Here is a 22,176-nt window from a genome sequence, read left to right on the forward strand (position 1 = left end):
CTAATTTATCCCCTTTGATGAGGTATTATTACCCTATATGGTTATATGGACGTATACAGGGATTCATTACCTATCATAAGACATGGGTATATTAATGCACCCCTTGAAAAATTTGGGAGGGGTACCTTGGCCCACCCCTTAAATTTTGGAAATTGCCCAATTTAAACATTTGGTATTATAGTACAGGACCCTAATATGTATTATGATAAATTTTGGGTGGTCCACCTCGTTCCCTTTTAGGGGTACAAAATTGCCAAAAATATAAACGTAAGCAATACGTTGTACCACGTGTTTGGTTTTTGGTCCATTTATCCCCCTTTGATGAGGTCCTATTACCTTATATAGTTATATGGTCATGTATAGGGGTCCATTACCTATCATAAGACATGGGTACATTGGTGCACCCCTTTAAAATTTTGGGAGGAGTACCTTGGCCCATCCCTTAAATTTTGGAAATTGCCCAATTTAAACATTTGGTATTATAGTACAGGACCTCAATATGTATCATGATAAATTTGGATGGTCCACATCGTTCCCTTTTAGGGTACAAAACTGCCAAAAATATAAATGTAAGAAATATGTTGTACCACGTGTTTGGTTTTTTGGTCCATTTTATCCCCTTGGATGAGATCCTATTACCTTATATGATTACAGGGATCTATTTCCTATCATAAGACATGGGTATATTGTTGCACCCTTCTTAAAATTTGGCAAGGGGTACACTGAAATTATCCAATTTAAGCATAGTACATGACTTCAATATGTTTCGGTGGTCCTATTGCCAATTTTTTTTTTAGTACAACCACGTGTTTGGTTATTAACTCAATGAATCCTATTTGATAAGGTATGGACGGGTATCCCCTTTCAATTTGGTATAACCCCTCGGGTGTAGTACAGTCACGTGATCGATGATTTGGTTTTGATGCGCGACGAGGTCCCTGGTCAATGTTCTCTAGGAATTAGGTGGAAACTTTGCACAGGGCTCTCGTCTTATATCGCACAGTTCTTTAGGAGAATCTGATAACGTTGTATGTGGAATGAACAATAAAAACACATAGGTCAGCATAAATTGTATTTTATTCATATTTCTGGTTTCTTCTTTTTCTTTCTTGTTACACTAAGGTATTGACAATGTTTGTATATTGAGCAGGGTTTCTTTATTAGACCGCCTCCTCTTCTTGATTGTGATGATTTGTTTCCATGTTTTGCAGCATAGCACCCGTTTGCAAAACTTCGTATTGTGAATTCTGTAAAAAGAACGAGGAAAAAGATGATTAGTATAGAAATAGATGATGATTAAGCAATACATTTGCAATGATAAATATGATAAAATTACCTGGAAGGTATATTGCAGCAGTCTACGATCATTAACCGTGGGTACTGTTGTGAACAAATATTGAATTTCACGCAGAGATTTTCCTTGGGCTTTACAGCACAAATAACAATAAGCATAATAGCCACATACGGATGAACCAAGACTTTGCATTTGGCTATTATTATATTTATAGTACATACAATGAAGTTTTAAGAATGCAACATGTTGTGGTACATAAGGAGGAAGGCCATAGCTGTCAAAATATTCTCCAACACCGCGATTATCAATATAAATTGCAATCCAATGTCTTCCTAGTTTTGTAGATGGATCTGTATTTACAATGATTGCCAGAGGAAGAGAAATCCGTGAGGGTAACTCATCGCTTGCAAATACCCCGGTAAAATGATTTCTGAATAATGGACTACCGTTTAAAGCACTAGCTAATTGTAATGTATTCAACATCGTGAATGGAAATGATACATAACGTATACGTAACTTGTAATTTAAAAGTCCAGGATAATGTTGCGCTGGTGGTCGATCTCTAGGAGTGAGGAAAACTCTCCATACACAATACAGTTTGCAGATGCTGCTAATTTCTCTTGGAAATGAACTTCCAATCGGATGGCTCCATGTCGTTGTAAATTCCAATAGTGACAATCTCCAGCAGAAGAATCGGGAGTTAGGTCAAATACAAACAGTGTATATCCATTCTTGTAGTCGGCTCTTGAAATTGTATTTCCAGTATTGGTAAAATGTATGCCAGAACCTGAGAACAATGTGTGGTACGATGAAATGTAGAGATTTTCTTCAAAGTTGGGTTGCAACGGTTTTGAAGGTACAGCTTTTCCATCCACATACAATGTAAAGAAATTAATGTTTAGATGTTGAAATTCAAATGAATTGCTGGTAACAGTTCCACTGGATGCTTCATTCGATGTAAATCCTACAATAATACGATTTGGCAATGTTCCCATAAACAGGTTATCAATAGTTTTGGATTGTATATCCTTCGGGATGGTAAATGATTTCATTTGAACCCTTGTCAGAGGATACTTTGCCGGTGTAGATTGTAAAATTTTATTGTGTGCCAATTTGACACTAGGGCTAATGTTGACTTTTTTCACCTGCAACGATGCATCTAGAATATTGATTTTTGCATTGACACCACTTTCAGCGGCCATGAGACAAAAGTTTGGTTTTGTAGGAATAAGTTTCACACGTAATTCCACTCCATGAATTAAAAATTTATCTTGATTAAAAATGTCACAATGAAGATGTCCAATCATCTCGAATTTCATACTTTGTTTTGTCAGTTCATAGCGTTGTTGAAATCCTTTGTTCTCCCTGGTGGTTGCGTTCATATGACCAGCCGTATCTTGAAACCACATTGCTGTTTCTAAATGTGTATTTTTAGCTCCATCACTATAATTGAGCAGTTTTTCCAGGTACGAACGATATGGATGATTATGTGACGGAAATGAGATCAGTTTATTGTTCAAGTAGATTTGTACTTCACTAAACATAGCATTTAGAAAATCATTGACAGGTGCAATTATTGCTTTATCCGTTTCGGTGAAGGATGAACCATCTGGTTTCACAATTTGTGCTTGGATGTACAATAAGGTTTGTGGCAAATCAATATATTCATCACTGCTACCACTCACTACAAATTCTATTGGTGAATTTTCAGCTATTGAACTAATTGGTTTGTAGCCAATAATACGATTGTCCAGAACACTGGTTTGCGTGGGTAATGTTGAAAAAATGTCCAATTCACTTTTTACACATTCACAGGATTGATGATGTAAGAAAGCCATCGTTGAATTAATCAAAAATATCTGGTGACGATGCCAATGATCTCTTCTTCTTCTTATGTGATAATTTACGTCTCTTCGTAGGATTGATGGTGTTGTTGATCGTTGGAAGGTCAACCTCAAACTGAGAGCAGTCATCCCATTTTCGTTTATGATATCCACTTCCCAGCATAGTTTTCAACTTATTTTTAGCTTTTTCTTGTAAATTTGATTTTGCCTCTTGCATACGTTGATGAAACGATTCTTCCAGCGGTTGATTCGAGATCACATCATCATTAATCATATTGGCACCTGATTTTAATAATTCTTTTCCCATAGTTTTAGCTCCTTGCTTCACAAGTGGTAACACTGAACGAAATAAGCCACCAAGGAAACTTCCAATGCCATGTTCTGCTTGATAGGGACTTCCCACATAGACGTTGCCGATACCGGATAACGCTTGTTTTTGGTAGTATTGCAAATACGGATCAGTCATGACGACGACGACGGAAATGTAGTTGTGTACACACCGTTCCAAAGGTGAATGGCATACGATGACCTGTGCTATCCCTTATATCGATTTGTATTTGCTCAAAATTCATTTTTTCCACCGGAACATAATGTGCAGGATTAAAGATTTGTACTGCATGACTTCCAAAAGTATGATTCACAGGATCCATGTTGACAATTCGTAGCAAGGGTACCATTGTATCTCCAACAATGACAGATTCAATAATGTCACAGTAGACGTACATTTGTGATGGTAAACCTAATCGTACATCTGGTGTATATTGTCCCTTTTGCATATCTTTTAAATCACTTTTTGGTTCAAATCCAAGCATTAAACTAACACTTGGTGAGATTTATACAGAAGTATGGATTTCCTTATTGGGATGTCTTATGAGGCATATATTATTAGTTGCATCATGGGATATAAATAAATTGGTTTCTTTATGATGTATATTAATTGCATGAATAAGATCCCGAATATTGTTATAATAGCGAACAGGGATCGTTACAACCTTCCACGGTTCCTGATCATTACTACTTGATGATTTGTAATATATTTTATTGTTTTCACTGTTAATGTTCAGCAAAGAATGTGGATAATGAATCTCTACAATTGCCACATCCCATTTCTGGCGAAACTCTACACGTCGTTGTAATTTCGTAATATATGAAGTCAATGTATTTTCTGGAAAATAATCCATGGAACTATTACTGGGAAGTGTAACGTAAAAATCTTGATCAGGTTCCATTCTTCTTCAATGAAGTTGCAGGGATCCACGAATTGAATGAGGAAGGATATCCTTTCCACTGGACGAGATACTCCTTTCTGCGACCTTTTGTTCTTGTACGTAATATTTTATCGATGAGGAACGTCGAAGGGAGCGGCACTGGTTGTAATTCTTCTCTGTAGAAAACACCATCGATGAGTTGATGATTTAAATCCTCTAGTCGATACACTGGTGGTTTTCTTGGTACAATGGCTTTTACTCTGAATATTTCCCAAGTCCAGTTCTCGAGGTAACCCTTGTCAAAGATACGTTTTGTTTTACTTATACGAACAGTATCACCAACAGATAAACCCGTATCTTGTTTTGAACGTTGTAGCTTTTTGTCGTATAAGTTATGCCACACCTCCAGTAAATTGTCCTGAGAAACGTTTGCAGGTGCCATTTTAATACTGGAATGCCGACTTTCATTGTATGCTTTTACAAGTAAAGGCAATACTTTGATGTAATTGTATGTTTGATATTTGGTAAAGTATTTCCACATACGATGTTTCAATGTCTGATTAAATCTTTCTGCGATGCTGGCTTTAATATCTGGATCCTTTGTTGTAACATGTTGCACGTTGTGTTTCCTGAAAAACTTTTGTACTGTCTTGTTGGTAAATTCAGTTCTTTGATCACTACGTAGCACAATTGGTTTCCTTTCCTGGAAAATCATTTCAAATGCATTCACTATATCCTCGGCACTTTTTGATTTTAGTGGTACAGCCCACCCGTACCGACTAAACACATCAATCACTGTAAGAATATAGCGGTAATTGTCATTATAGTTTTGAAGTGATTGTAAATCATTTAAATCACATTCCCATTGATCATCAATATTGTTGACAAGATAAAAATCTCTACGGAAACGACGACGTACAGGACGATGTAACGTGTAGGTAGGTTGTTTGTTTAACCAAAGTTTTATTTTGGCTAGAGGTATAGATTTTCCTGTGGCTTGCCATAATTTCTTTGCAGTAGAAAATGATGCAGGGTGTGCTGGATTGTAATAAATGGATTTCAACTTTTTGTTCATGGTTTGTACGTTGACCATTGTGGAATGATACGTTTTCTTTTTGGTCGGACTTCTAAAACATCATCATCATCAACTTCTTCTTCTTCTTCTCCGGAAGAAAATAATTCAGATGCCGGTTTTGGTGGTGCAGATCCTTCAGATGCTGTTGTACTATTATGCTTGACAATATAGTTTAATCTTCGTGGATTACCAATCAATTCTTGAGGTGTGTTTGACGATGCAAGGTAGTTGCAAAACAATTCCCAGCCTTGAGGATTAGAATGTTTCCTCGGTCGAGTCACATCACACATTAAATCTACAATATTGGATCCATGTAGTTTATTGTCGTTGATGTACACTGTTCCTTTATGATCCCATGTAATTGCGTCATCTTGTTTTAAACGACGGAATAGTAGTTCGGCTCTCTTACGATACATTTGTGGTATTGCGGCTAAAATTTCTTGTTTCGTGCTATCGTCAACATTCGGAACGTCACCATCAGGTTTCATTGATGTAATTGTAAGTGGTATTGGTTCTTCTTGTTTACGTATCACATAAAGATATTTCTGTAATATTCTATTGTACTGATTCCATTTTTCTTCATCACTTGGATACGATGTATTCAATATAGATTGCATTTCACGATCGAAATTAGATTCTCGATTTTCACTCACACAGGATGATGATGCATGCATTCGTTGAAGCATTTCTGGTGGGACTAAAACCATCTTCTTGCTATGTTCCATGATGTTTATTGTTTAAACAAAATACTGGATAACACACTTCCTACAATATGTGCAAGTAATGCAGGTAAGAATCCTCCTTGTTGTACAGCTAAATGTTTCTTCTTTTTATCCAATGATTTTGTATTGTCTACGAGATAGCGGAGCGTGTTCTTGTAACGCTTTAATCTTCACTTCTGCGCACTTGTCAGTGGAACATTGCCTTTTAAGACATTATAACAACATTCACAAATACTATGAATTAATGAAGCGTCTGCATTGGCAATAATAGCTTTACGCAATCTTGGTTTAGCTTTGTGCAGAGCACGTAGCAGATCAGCGTGTTTCACTGTAGGAGACATCGTGACAGACTAAGTCATTCTTTTCACATGCACAATAATTTAAACATGTTTTGTTGGTACGTAAACATAATGATGCAAATCGTCGGGAAAAATATTTGTACGAAATCGCATTTCATCGGGTGTATCTTGTTTAAGATCCATCAGTAAATAGCCATTTGGATTTCTTGTTGCGTCTGCATAACTTTCTTGTAGAAACAGTGGATGCTCAGGCATGATTTGATAACTCATATGCTTGATTTCTGACTTGTCACGTGGATTTTTAAACAACACCAAATACGAACAATTTAAACTCATATTTCTATTTGCTTTACTTTGATGAAATACATTTTGTGTTATAAAAATCACACTAATATTTCGATGATGTGATCCTTTTGTGAACATATCAACAGTATCACTATTCACTTCTCGCATATGGTCATCAATAATAATCAAATGTGGTCCATCTTGAGGCTGAAAATCTTTCATTCGTGGAAGTCCTTCGTGAAATTCTACTGGAACCTGCATTGTTGCATACACGTCTTGCCATTCTGCATAATACCAGTATATCTTACGAAATTTTGCATTGATCATGGTTGGGAGATGTGACAGTAATCGCTTCACAAAATACGTTTTTCCACACCCACTAGGCCCTGCGAGAATACAGGTAAATGGATGTTTCCACTGTGTATCCATGATGAACACTAACACCTTGTTTCAAAAATGATGCGTACTTAAAGCGAGTACAAATTTTGTTTTGTTTTAGTTTGTAAATTCTTGCACTCACTGGTGTGAAAAGGAAAAATCCGTTCATCTGTTTATTGAATAGTTGAAAACCGTTTACTTGTTAATCGAATAGTTGAAAACCGTTTATTTGTTAATCGAATAGTTAAAAACCGGATAAAGTTTAACGGTTAACCGTGAAAGTTGATCATTGTTTGATTTAAATTCTAATTGAAAATTTTTCGTTTGAAATTTGTTTTGAAATTTTCGTTACAAAAATTTTGTTTGAAAATTTTTTGTTTCAAAATTTTTTCGCTTCAAAAAAATATTGCTTCAAACTTTTTTTGTTTTCAAAATTCTTTAGTTTGAAAAAAAATTTTTCGTTTCAAAATTTTTGGTTGAAAATTTTTCGTTTGAAAATTTTTGTTTGAAAACTTTGTTTGAAATTTTTTTTTGTTCGAAAATTTTTGAAAATTTTTCGTTTCAAATTTTTGTTTTGAAAATTTTTTAGTTTCAAGATTTTCGTTTAAAAGTTTTCGTTTCAATTTTTGTTTTGAATAACTTTGGTTTGATTTTCTTTTTAGTTTGAAAGTTGAAAAAAAAATTAAATACCATGAATCTTTCCTATCAAAGTTTCCACCTAATTCCTAGAGAACATTGACCAGGGACCTCGTCGCGCATCAAAACCAAATCATCGATCACGTGACCGTACTACACCCGAGGGGTTATACCAAATTGAAAGGGGATACCCGTCCATACCTTATCAAATAGGATTCATTGAGTCAATAACCAAACACGTGGTTGTACTAAAAAAAAAATTGGCAATAGGACCACCGAAACATATTGAAGTCATGTACTATGCTTAAATTGGACAATTTCAGTGTACCCCTTGCCAAATTTTAAGAAGGGTGCAACAATATACCCATGTCTTATGATAGGAAATAGATCCCTGTAATCATATAAGGTAATAGGATCTCATCCAAGGGGATAAAATGGACCAAAAAACCAAACACGTGGTACAACATATTTCTTACATTTATATTTTTGGCAATTTTGTACCCTAAAAGGGAACGATGTGGACCATCCAAATTTATCATGATACATATTGAGGTCCTGTACTATAATACCAAATGTTTAAATTGGGCAATTTCCAAAATTTAAGGGATGGGCCAAGGTACTCCTCCCAAAATTTTAAAGGGGTGCACCAATGTACCCATGTCTTATGATAGGTAATGGACCCCTATACATGACCATATAACTATATAAGGTAATAGGACCTCATCAAAGGGGGATAAATGGACCAAAAACCAAACACGTGGTACAACGTATTGCTTACGTTTATATTTTTGGCAATTTTGTACCCCTAAAAGGGAACGAGGTGGACCACCCAAATTTATCATAATACATATTAGGGTCCTGTACTATAATACCAAATGTTTAAATTGGGCAATTTCCAAAATTTAAGGGGTGGGCCAAGGTACCCCTCCCAAATTTTTCAAGGGGTGCATTAATATACCCATGTCTTATGATAGGTAATGAATCCCTGTATACGTCCATATAACCATATAGGGTAATAATACCTCATCAAAGGGGATAAATTAGGTCAAAAACCCCCGAAATTTGACTTTTTGGCAATTTTTTACCCATGAAAGGGAACGACATAGACCCCCAATACTGATAGAGGTACATACTGTGGTCCTAGGCTACCACACCCAATTTTTAGATTTGGCAATTTCCAAAATTTAAGGGGGTGGTCCTATGTACCCCTGCCAAAATTTAGGGGTTGGGCCATGGTACCCCTGCCAAAATTTAGAGGGGGTGGTCCTATGTACCCCTAGGTCATTGACCCCGGGCCAAGGTCATTGACCTTTGACCTATGACGTCATAAATGTCGGGGTCAAAGTCCAAAGTTAGGCAGAGTAACCCCAATACTACTTCTCTCCATTTGTCGATACAGTCCCCTTAGTACTATGAACATTCTTCTTCCATGGTGAAATGGAAAAAGAATATGTAATTGCCTCTACTTTACAAGAATATAAAACAAAAAGTCAGTATAAAACACATTATAAAATTTACTTTTTGGAGCCCGGGCAGTTGCCCGGCCCTTGGCGCGCTCCTGAAACTACGGACGCACGACTAGGGGCTGCGGAGGAGAGGTTAACCTTCATGTTATGCTACTGGTTTGACGTATTTGGAATGTTCAGTATCTGATCGGTTAATGAAATTATTTCGACGGTTACTGATATTTAAAATTTAGCTAAGACAAAGTTACCTAACCAAATAGATTTGATAACGCGATGCCACAATTTGACTTTAACTAACATGACAAAGGAGAAACAATAGTAATGAAAACCCTTACTCGTACTGGACTCGAAGTAATAAACTAATTCGTTCAGACTAATTGTTCTGACCAACTGAGTTTCGATTTCTTACGCGAAGGAAGTCTGTTATATTACGAGACATGCTTTTCGTTATGATCGTGCTGTTAATTTATTCTTTCGATAGGTAGTTTCCATTGTTTGCTTTATCTATATAAATAAATGTATAGATTCACATATTAAGAGTCTTAGGGTAATGCGTGTAATAATTTCACGACAAATATACTTGCTTAAATGTATGCTATAATTAGCTCTGATTGTCTGTTCTTGAGGAGTTTGGAAAACAAATACGTCAAAACTGTTCGAAGTAACACAAACACGACTTAAGAGCAGGGACAAAACTGGATTATCACTCGATTGACCTTGAGGCCAAATCACCAAAGGGTAGCTATAAACGAAAGTTCAGCATGAATTTCTGTGGAGTTCTGTTCAATATTGCTTTCTGCCAACATTTCACAATCCTCACCTTTCGATAGAGCGCAATGGCAAAGAACCAAAGGGAATGAATTCTTGACCTTGTTAATGTGGGGTATCACCATGTCCAATAAAAATGTCGCGTCTCCTTGAAGTGATACTTTATCGAAAATAACTCCTTTTCCTTTATATATTCGAAGTTTCTGAGGGTTTCAAAATGAGGAAACGTTTCTGACAAACAAGGACGCATTTAGGGGTGGGTCCAGGGGGTCTGGATACCCTCTGAAATCCCAACATTTCTGTAAATCTAACCTAATTTTGGGGGTTATTTTCAAAACTTTTATTATAATTAATCCCAATATTGTAGTCGGGCCCCACCAAATAGATTTGGACCGCTCCCGAAATAAGTTCCTACATACGTTCTTGCTGAAAAATATATTTTCAATATATTCGTTAAATAATACAGTAAAATAACTAAATTAGGAGCAAAAAACTTGAACACGGGCTAACTTTTGTCTACTGCCATCATTGTTAGAAGGGATATTAATATCAAAAACTCCTAGTCAATGCTGAATCTTGGAACTTCACCCCAAACAGCAAGCATATTTTTGAAATATACAGCCCTAGCCAAAAGGCATTATAAGCGAGTTACGTTTGGCAACATCGCATTGAAACTAATGAATGCTGAATTGCATTCTAACCCGTTCCAACTACTACTACTACTACTTTTACTACTACTACTACTACTTTTGCTATGGAATTGCTCCGGGGCCAACTTAGTTTAATGAAAATTTTAAATAATCGTTAAATCACTTTTTGAATATTATTTTTAATCTTATTTTACAAAAGAAGTGTTATAATAATAATAATAATAATAATAATAATAATAATAATAATAATAATAATAATAATAATAATATTCTTTAGGTAGGGTTTGAACCCCCACAGAAACCAATTTTCCTTTCATGTTGCGCTAGCTTAGTCGGCTACGAGATCCGACAGTATCTGGCGTTAACTTTGTGCTATATTTAGGCCATGACTCGTGAGTCACCAACAGGATCACGATATAGATGTCATTATTTTTACTACATTGCAGAGCCCCCGAGATTTGATCATTGTCTACTCGGTCTTAATTTGTCATTTGGAAGCGACATTTTAATATGAAGCAAAAATTCCTTTAAAATAGATGTAAACTTTTGGAGGTTTTAAGAATTTTAATATTTTTGCCTTTTACCATACGGGATCATAATATCTACACCGAAGAGCCCCACGAGATTTGATCATTGACCACTCGGACTGAAATTTTCATTTGCAACCAGAACTTTAATATGAATCCAAAAATTAAACTTTTACATCAATTTGAAATAAGTGGGTTCCGAATCACCCCACTATTATGTTTAGTTTAGTTAAATGGTAATTTGTGACAGCTTCACGTCATCAAAAGAATCTTTCACTTCACCCCCTCCCCCAGGAGTCTGTGCTGGATCCGCCACTAGAATCAATAGACACTTCTATTCTTTTTGTCACCCTTCGTTGTGTAGGGGCTCCCTCGAACAAATAAAGAAGCAGTAATACCTAATATATAGCCCCCTCGTACTACAATCAAGGGGCGCTATATATCAGAGATGGGCATTTTTGTTAACCCTCACTCACCCTCACCATCAGCCACCCTTACCCTCAGTTGGCTCCCTAACAGTCAACCTCAGCCACCCTCACCCTCAATCAACTCCCTTCTCCTCTCCCTCAGCCACCCTCACCCTCAGTCGACTCCCTTCCCCTCACCCTCAGTCGACTTCTTCACCCTCACCCTCACTCTCAATCGACACCTTCACCCTTACCTTCAGCCACCCTCACCCTCAGTCGACTCCTTCACCCTCAATCGACACCTTTACCCTCATCCTCAGCTATCCTCACCCTCAATCGACTCCCTCACCCTCGGCCACCTTCACCCTCAATCGACTCCCTCACACACGCCCTTAGCCACCCTCAGCCTCAATCGACTTTCTCACCCTTAGCCACCCTCACCCTCAATCGACTCCCTCACCCTCAGCCACCCTTACCCTCAATCGACTTCCTCACCCTGAACCACCCTCACCCTCAATCGACTTCCTCACCCTGAGCTACCCTCTATCAACTCCCTCACACTGACAGTTTGTTTCATGTACTACATAAACAAAAGTAAGGGTTAATATGATTCTCATTCATGTGATTGAAATTTATATTACGTAGATATATATTAATGTGCGGTATAATATAATTTATATTTCATATACTTGTATATATATATTTGTATATAATAGATGGCCATTTTCCACTGGGATTGCTCGCGCAGGGGTTCACCAAAACAACAAAGAATATCAAAGGGTCGCAGACATAAGATCACTGGACATAAGCTTGGCGACAATAAGCTCACCGGGCATAAGCTCACCTTTGTTAATGCAAAAGCGGACAAAAGCTCCCCGGACATAGGCTCACCACTAATAATATAATTATATTATAAGATAATTAATGTAATAAAGTATACAATAATGATAACTAAATACATTTATAGGTTAACTAATTTAATTGCAAATGAAAATAAAGCTGAATAAAATAAAAAAAACAACTGAAAAATGGCGAACAGAAAATATGACAAAAATTAAAACCAGATTTTGAATGTTAACATGAAGTAGATTTTGAATATTAAAATATAAATTGAAAACGATTTGGACAAACAAAAGAGTAGTACTTCGTTTTACTGAAGAAAGTAATCCAACTCCTCCTATGTTGAAACTCTCGGCGCAGGAATTTTTTCAGCACAGAAATATTGGTAAACGAAATTTTGGTGAAAGTGTCTCTCTTTGTTATGTTTTTTTACTATGGCTGAAATCAACTCAGAAGTATTTCATTTTCCTTTAGAAAAAATGAAATCTTTTAAGCTTTACGTCCCACGATTATGCCGGTTAGGCTAAAGAAGACGGATGAATAAAGAATGAAATGGTGGAATGAAGAATGTGGGAGAACCCCGAGGATACCCACGCACAAGGTAGTTGTCTACCACAAGGTTTACTTGGCGGGGACTGGGATGGAACAGAGGTGAAAGCTCTACCACTAAGCTACCGCTCTTCCCCTTTAGAAAATCGTATGATGGTTATGAAGAGGTATTAAAATCTAGACTTTGACTAGTAGTAGGCATAATTCAGTAGAAAATAGAGCTACTAATGCTATATAAATATCATACTAATGATATATAAATATCATAGTAGACGAAAGGATAAATTTAAAGCCATACATTAAAAAGAAAACCGAGACGCATTGAATCGACTTGAAAAACATAAAAAAAGCCCTCGAATGTAAGACTCACCCTTGGCGGAAAAAAAAGCCCTACATAACTTTTAAGAATGAGAAAAGACGAATAAACATGGTAAAAACAAAGAATGAAATGTAAAAATAAAGGAACATTGTACTTACAGTCCTAAGAAAATGAAATGAAATGAAATCTTTCAGTTTTACGTCCCACGCTTATACCGGTTAGGCTAAAGGAGACGGTGATAATGAGAAATGAATGAAATGGTGGAATGAAGAAAGTGGGAGGAAACGGGAGAACCCCGAGAAAACCCACGCACACGGTGATTGTCCACTACGTGGACAAAGTTCACTTGGCGGGGGCTGGGATCGAACCCGGAACCCCAAGCACCAGAGGTGAATGCTCTACTACTGAGCAACCGCGGCCCTTAGTACTAAGAAGAATCCACTCATTTCGTCACTGGAATTTATTCATGTGTATTTACTAGTACCTTCTTCTTAATGAAATTACGGTACAACACGTGCTTCCATAAATTTTATAGCTATCCATTATTATGCTAGTATGCGCACACATACACACAAACACAACCACCCACATCCAAAACACACTCACATACACAAGAACAATGGGTTTTATTGACAGTGCAAAATTTAGGACTAAACTTTTATAACTCCAATTTAAGACACCTTTATCTTGGAGGTGAAAAATCGAAAAAGAAAGTACATCTTAAAATTAATTAACCTCTGAGGGATGAAAGCGAAAACACATAACCATTAATTTGAATTCTACATTTATTAGTTATATGTACAATGTGCACGTTTTGTCGTATAAAATAATATTCATGCTATTTGTAATGCAACAAGAAACACTGATTGTCTTTATTATTTGTAATACAAACAAGAAATATGTAGACAATGCAAATCTGTTGGTTATAATCTAAAACTTACAGAGATCTTTTAATAATATAAAATAAAAAGAATCAAATTTTTCTATAAATTTCGTATGAAGGAAAACACCTTTCATAGTTATTGAAAGTACAGAAATGCAGCATCATATCAAAAAAGCCTCACGTGCTTAAGTAGGTTAAAAATGGGGACTGCGGTAAGTATCCCACTTATTATCCCATCTATTATACCAGTAGCAGTTTCTTCCATCTTTTAGTTTTCGAAAGAGATGCCTTTACATTGATTTCCAACAAAGCGAGGAGGAACAGGTCAACATGTTTCAAGCATGCCGAATCCTTTTCATCCGCAAACAACAAGGCAGATGGAAGTCAATATCTTTCTACTAACATTTTGAAGATTTGTGGCATTTGTTCATTTGAAGATCTTTATTTTTACTCACGAATGATAAGTGTCTTTAAGGCTAGTTTGCACAACGTGAACTTTGCTCTTTTTTCCGCGGGAGTTAAATTCCATCGCCAGCTCTTTGGAAACCAAGCATCAGAGAAAGGTCCCTTTTCCTCCTAACGATGACAGATAGGAACACTGAAACAGAAAAAAAAATCATGAACAATCATAGTGCAAATTTTCAGGTGGGGAGAAAATTTTAAAAAATAATTACAATACGTCATGTGTAACTACAATCAATACGCAATAAAACGATTAGTTACTGCACTCGCTTGCATGAAGTCCCACTTTTAACGGCCTTCCAAACAGCGAAATTAAACTACCATTAATTTTAGTTATTCTGTAATAGCTTAACTTTTGATTTTATTGCAGCTGTTAACTCTGATTGTTCAGGAGGATCAAAGATAGAAAGTTGGGGGATATAAGACTTTGTATATACAGATACATGACAAATAATTCTGAAACACTCATAGAAGGCTACATTACGTATGTGCTCACAATATAAAATGCCACTCCAAGACCAACTTTAGGATGTGAGCTAAAAGTGACGATCAAGTATATTGATACGATATTGATACAAACAAAATGGTGTATAACTTATGTATTCCGAAAAGTAAAAAAATTGTGAGCAAACTCCCCCTCACTTGTTACTGGAGTATTTTAAAAAAATAAGACTTCTAGAACCAGAATTCTGTCACAAGTAGTAGGGTGAAAATCGTCACATTATTTGTTCTGAGCAGGGTTAGAAGTTGCGGCAGTTATTATTATTATTATTATTATTATTATTATTATTATTATTATTATTATTATTAATAATAATAAAACTTCTCTTTGGTGAAAATTATATTTTACCCCTCTGTTGAGAAAAATATTTTCGGGAGGAGTACTTTTATCCATACAAAAAAAAAAAAAAAAAGCGCGAACACTATAACATGTGATACATTCCATATTAAAGCTTTGCTTATACATAAATACTCAAGTCAAATAAAATAATTGCTGAAGGAATAAAAATTAATAAACAGGGAAACCTTTAAAAATCTAAAATAATAAATAAATAAATAAATAGAGTGTATCTGAAGAAGACAAGGGTAGTTGCTGAAACAGTTACATTTAAATAAAATTGGCGCAGGTGTGGCTCGGTGATAGAGCGTTCACCTCTGGTGCTTGGGGCCCAGCTCACTTCAAGCGGCTTTTCTTGGAGTTCTCCAATTTTTTCCCACATTCTTCATTCCACCATTTAATTCACTTCTCATCATCACCGACTCCCTTAGCCTCAGTGCCTGATCGTGGAACGTTAAATTGAATATTTCATTTATATAAAAGTATTGCCTTGTTCAACAATTATTTTATTTTAGTTAAGTAATAATAAAATATTACTATTTTCTTTCTTTTCTTCTTACTCGGATTTTCTTACATGAGTATTATAAAATAACATGTCAAAAACTCACCTGTCGCAACTTTGGTATGTATGTCATCCTCCACAGTGATATTTCTAGAGCAGCTCGACGAGCAGAAAGGGGTCAGGTGGTCTGCTGTTGATCAATTCATCATTTGCAGGAGCATTGGCCACACGCTCTGGAAAGTAGGAGTACATACAAGGCTTATTTTGGCAAATAACATGTATTTACACCTAGGCTTGTTACAACGACTAAATACATTTAACATGAAATGAAGCAGTTTAATTTTATGTAAACAGTAAAGTGGGTTTTTACTACATTTTGTATAAAAAAAAAAAAAAAAAAAAACAGCTTATAGAAAGAAAAATGAGTTGGCAGGAAAATATCAGCCATAAATTGCACATGCTTTCTGTTCTGGATATTTTCAGCGTAAAGGAAGATGTGAAGAAGAGTCCGATATCGTCCCAACCTCGATGCAGGAATGGCCACTTCTTAAATGGAAAGATACGCAAAATAAATATTGACAAACTTGTGGACAGATAGATTTTATGGATTATTGTCTGCCCGTTGTTAACAAGAAGCAGGGATCGGAAAATCTTTGAGTTTTACATCCCACGATTATGCCGATTAGGCTAAAGGAGACGGTGATGATGAGTAATGGATGAAATGGTGGAATGAAGAAAGTGGGAGGGAACGGGAGAACCCCGAGAAAACCCACGCACACGGTGTTTGTCCACCACAAAGTTCACTTGGCGGGGGCTGGGATCGAACCCGGGACCCCAAGCACCAGAGGTGAACGCTCTACTACTGAGCCACCGCGGCCCCATAAGAAGCTGGGATCGGTTTTGAGAACGTAGTGAGAGCGTAAAATATCGCATCTTGAACACAAAGAACACAAATGACTACCTGCGTTTTCGAACGCGGACATTTTCTCACCAAAAACACCAAGGCAAGTAATTTCTTGCTATGTATTGCTTCATTTAAATTCTGCAACGTGAAAAAAAAAACTTTTTATCTTACATTTATAATACAAGCTTGAAAAAATCAAGAGCTCCAATTCTGGGGTAGGTTTTATTTTTTTAAAAAAATAAAAAATATCCTACTCTGGGAGGGGCAGTCGTCACCTCTGGATCCGCCCCTGTTGTGTACACACCTTCCTTTTGGTGGCAGCAGATATGTAAGCCCCGAAGCAATGAGGTATTTTTTTTTTTTTTTTTTTACTGATGGGGCTGCAGTGCCTCAGTGGTAGAGCGTTCACTTCTAGTGCGTGGGGTCCCTGGTTTGATCCCAGCTCGTGCCAAGTGGGCTTTGTGGTGGACAAACACCATGTGCCTAAGTTTTCTCGACACTCTCCCGTTTCCGCCCACTTTCTTCATACCACCATTTTTCACATTTCATTATCACCATCTTCCTTAGGCTCGGTGCCTTTCCTGCGACGTGAAACTAAATATTTATTTTCATTTCTTTTTAATGATGAGGAATTGGTGTTCCACCTGAAAGCAGGTTTTTGACCCAAAGAGACTTCCGTTGTTAATGTGCGCATAAACATTAGGAGGATATTCCCTATGTCAAGAGCTCTCTTAAACACATCTGACTGGAACCAGCACCAGCCCCCAATCACGGTCCCTTAATAAGACATTTGGTTTCCTTTGAATCGTTTCACGATTAGCAGTGGAAATCATAATAATATAGTCATGTAGAGGATACTTAATTGAGCTGGAATATATTTTTTGAACTTCAGTGGCAACATTGATAAGTATCCATCATCACATGCTGGCACTGGAGTAAGTACTGTAATCTAAAATGCGAGGGAGCTGTCTACTCAATTAATGAACAAAATATTCGAACAGTCAAAAACCCGTTACATTATTATGATTTCCACACCGAATTATGTAGCACAGTTACGGTAGCCAAGTGTCTTGTGAGGGTGTGTAGGTGCAGCAGGGCGATGGTTGCAGTTTGAGAGTGCTCTCAACTCAAGGTGACCAGACGTCCCGTTTTGGCCGGGACAGTCCCTTATTTTCAACCGTTGTCCCGTTTCTTTCAGATTCTCAAACGGGAAGCCTAAATGTCCCGTTTTTAAGCAAACATGACCCAGGTGTCCCGTAATTATTATTCAAAATATAAATAGCCAATGCTAATTCTACACTCTTCCGTACCAACACTTACTGGGAAGGTTCACCCGTGCCTAGAACTTCTGAATATTCAAATGAGAATTGAGTGTTCTGTGGTTCAAGTGGAAACTGAGTGGGAATTCTGAGTGTTGAAGTAGTTAAAAGTATTGTTGGGTAATACTTAAGTTAGAAACGCTGTGTTATCATTCTTACTTTGTATTTTGTAAATTGAAAACACTGCTGAGTCTCAAAATGCAATGTGGAAGTCACCCCAGCCCCCGTCGCCGATTCGTATGCGGCTCGTTTCTGAAAGTAAAAGTTCTGGTCACCTTGTCTCAACTGGGGTAATATCCTCCCACTGATTATGCACATATACAATGGGGGCACTACTTTAACAAACGGGTCTACCAAATATTCATCTATTTTGTGGATTTTTTCACTAGATTTAAGACAGTAGTGCTACAAAAGGTTAAACAAAACAGAACTGAGTGAGCGAAGGGGTTAGAACTTCCATAGGGCTCGTTGTTTCTAACTTTGAAGTCATACACGATTGGCATTGCAACAATTGCCGAGGGTCATTTCCCAAAGAGGTTCACTCGAGCAGTCGGTTCTACCTAACAGAAAATTCATAGGTAACATACGATGCGAAACATATTTTTGTCAAGGAATAAAAGTGTGAATGTCAGTAATTAATGTCAGTACACAGCAAATTGAAATGAATTTTGGGCATTATTCGAGCAGACGGTTCTACCAAATTTTGACATATTTCTTACAGTTTCATCCCCTTAAAGAATTCGTAAGCGGGCCCAGGTTGGACCACCAGACGTATTCGTTGGCCCGACAGCGACGGCCGCCTACGGCCCACCATGTGTTTTTGTAAAAAACCCACCTATTGAGCCGCCATGGCGGCTACAAGTAGGCAAGCCACCATGCAATAGCGGCTACAAGTTGGGATGTCATCATGCAGCTGCGGGCCTACTTTGGGCCACCACATTCCAATAGCGGGCCTGCTTCGGCCCCACAATGTTGCCACTTTCAAGCCCCCATGGTGAGATGGCGTGCCGCCTTCGAGCCGCTCTTCAGCATATTTATGGAATCCCTTAATAAACTCATTAATCCTTCCTCTCGCATTGTGCATACCATTTCTCCATACTTTTATAACCTACAAACCTGTATCAGGGGAAATACTTCTACACACTACTCCATAAAGGGTTAAAGTTTGAATGGAAGGAGCCTCTTGAAATGAAACTTCGATTCAAACTTTAAACTTTTATGGAGTAGTGTGTATAGAAGTATTTCCCCTGGTACAGGTTTTTAGGTTATAAAAGTATGAAGAAATAGTATGCACAATGCGAGAGGGAGAACTAATGAGTTTATTACGGGAGATTTACAGCACAAGAAAAATACCTCATGTATGAATTACATACGTGAATATGTGACAGAATTTGGTGCTAGACTAATTGCATTTACCGTAATCTTAATATAACACATAATAATTATTTGTAAATCTATAAATTTTAGCAACAATAACATCTTTTTGCCAAGTAGCTAGTGCGCGTATATGTAATGCACGATATTCGTCTCGGTGCGAAAATTGAGTGTACTATTGTGGCCGGGTTCGACTTCAAATGTAGATCTGAGTTGCAGTGCTGGACAACAAATATGCAGATAAGATGTTTTAATGAATTAACAATTCAAGTAAACATCACTATGGTGGCACAAATAAATCATAAAATGATGTAATAAAGTGTTTTTCAACCTGTGTCAAGCAGTAGCCAAGAAAGTGAGACGTCCCACTAGTAGTATATAGAACTCCCCTATCTCTATTAGATGTGTTCACTACTATAACGTAGCAATGTTTTTTTTTTCATATTAATTAATATTGAATTTCTATATTTGCTATAAACGTACACATACCATGAACGTTGGAAGAAAATTGTCTGTAGTGGACAAAGTCAGACGACGTTGAATCCAGTTATAAACACAGCACTAACTATGTAAATGTTACATTAAAAATATTGAGATTGTATAATAAATAAAATGCATATTTCTAACCACTGTATTTTTTTATTAACACATACATATAAAAAAATAATATACACAGCTGCCATCTTTCAGTGGTACAATGATTATTTAAATACGTATATGCATTCTCATAGACTTATGCTACAATATAAAAAAAAACATTCGTCGTCTGAGTGTTGCACAAACTAAACTAAATATATGACTTTAATGTAAAAAGAAGACAAAGTGGGAAAAAGTTTCATATCCACATTGGATGAAAATGAAACGAAGTCTCTAGTTTTATGTCTCACGATTATGCACATTAGAATAAAGATGGGTGGTTAATGAATGTTAGTGATGCTGAAATAATTGGTGAAATGAGAATGGGGGAGAAAATGAGAGGCGAGAAAATCCACGGATACGATATTCTCCACCATAAACTCGTGCTACAGGAGACTGAAGTAGGGACTCCTAGTGCCAGAATTAAGTGCTTTACTAGTGACTCATCATGGCCTCTATAGCTAAGTGAAATACCTCATTCAACATAATATCAACGTCTTTCGAAAAAGTTCCTTTATGTTCAAGAACACAGCGGACGTTTGTGGGAGGCGTTATCAGAATTTTGTAATGTCTCGAGTGGGATGTTCACTGATTTCTGAAAAAGGGATTTGACTGATATTTAATTAAACATATTTCATTATGAAATAAATAACTTAGGAACAGATCATAATTTAGTTTTGTTTTGTTCAAAATTTACATATAGAATTTCAGAATTTGATACAAGAGGCTGATCATACTGGTATATTTACTATCTAAGAAATATGGTATCTGTACATATTTGCAAACACTGTGCTGTATTTACATATATAGTGTGTTCCCTGGGGGACGGTGGTTCAGTGGACTTCCGATGGATCCCTGGTTCAATCCACGGGCAATGAGTTTGTTTAGACAAAATATTATCGTCTAGATTTTATGGAGGTTATTCCGCTTCCTCCACACTTGCATTCTACCAATTATTTCACACTCATTTACTTTCATCGATCATTCGTCTCCGCTATTCTAAACGACATAACCACGTAAAACTAAATATTTCACTCCATTTTTACAGTGTATCTCAATTGCTTAACATATTACACCTTTTTATGACAAAAGATGTTTTCAATTTATGTGATGTGATCATGGGATACACACACAAACGAATCTTGATCGATGTCTGCTGTTTTAATTTCCTGTTTAAGAAGTAAAAGAACACACTTTCTTACTCCGTGAATATCGAAACTTGCAAGATCTGAAGGGGAACGAACTTTCAAAATTCCCAGCTTTGAAGATTTGCATGGATATGTAAAAAAGTCAGAACGTACTTGAAATTTAACAATAATGATGTTTATACTATTGTCAACTACTACAAAATTTTTCACTATTACAACATTCATGTCTGGTAAAATACAAACACTGTCTCTTAGTTGGGACACATTAAACTCATATCAGTTAAAATGTAACACTTGAGTCTTTTTCATCAGTTACAGAAATATTGGAAGTTACATTATTCGAATTCTGTTCATTACTATCAGTATACTCAGGAACAGACAAAGACATGTTACTGCCACAATCAGACACTTCTATGTTACGTAATCTTTCACCTGTAAGTCCAGCTTCAACGCTTCCACCATGGTTTGGTAATGGAACACCAACATCACTATCTAACGAATTACTTTGTCATCAATATTTCTTTTCAGATTTTTATTAATATGATAGTAATCGTTTGAAGTTAAACAATTTTCTTTCCTTTTCGGCATATTGCTGAATTAAAAAAAGTAATGAACATATATACACAAAGTTCTACAACTTACTTCCGAGTGAAGGCGCATACACTCGGTTCATGCTCCAAAATCTGGTTAGGCATCTGATGTGTTTGCGTGTGTTTCCACCTGTTAAAAAAAAAATCATCAACATCGTATTAGCTGTACCTGCATAAATTTGAAAGAGAATTCATAATTATTTGTTTTCATTTTGTGAAAGCTACACAACGCAAAAAATAAAATAGCAAAAAT

The 22,176-nt window shown here is 36.6% G+C and overlaps 1 long non-coding RNA gene across 1 annotated transcript in view; it reads right to left on the reverse strand.

Moving 5' to 3' along the window:
* Window positions 1–14,078: 14,078 nt before the first annotated feature.
* The window catches only part of LOC145681405 (uncharacterized), a 34,680-nt gene continuing 26,582 nt past the window's right edge, over window positions 14,079–22,176 (reverse strand). The window contains exons 2-4 of the long non-coding RNA XR_014130775.1: window positions 21,976–22,053; window positions 16,059–16,185; window positions 14,079–14,748 (exon numbers count right to left, since the gene is read on the reverse strand). This is a non-coding gene — a long non-coding RNA (uncharacterized LOC145681405). The remainder of the gene's footprint in view (window positions 14,749–16,058; window positions 16,186–21,975; window positions 22,054–22,176) is intronic.

Source organism: Thermobia domestica, chromosome 3 (assembly GCF_964235325.1).
Source record: "Thermobia domestica chromosome 3, izTheDome1.hap1.1, whole genome shotgun sequence".
NCBI lineage: Eukaryota > Metazoa > Arthropoda > Insecta > Zygentoma > Lepismatidae > Thermobia > Thermobia domestica.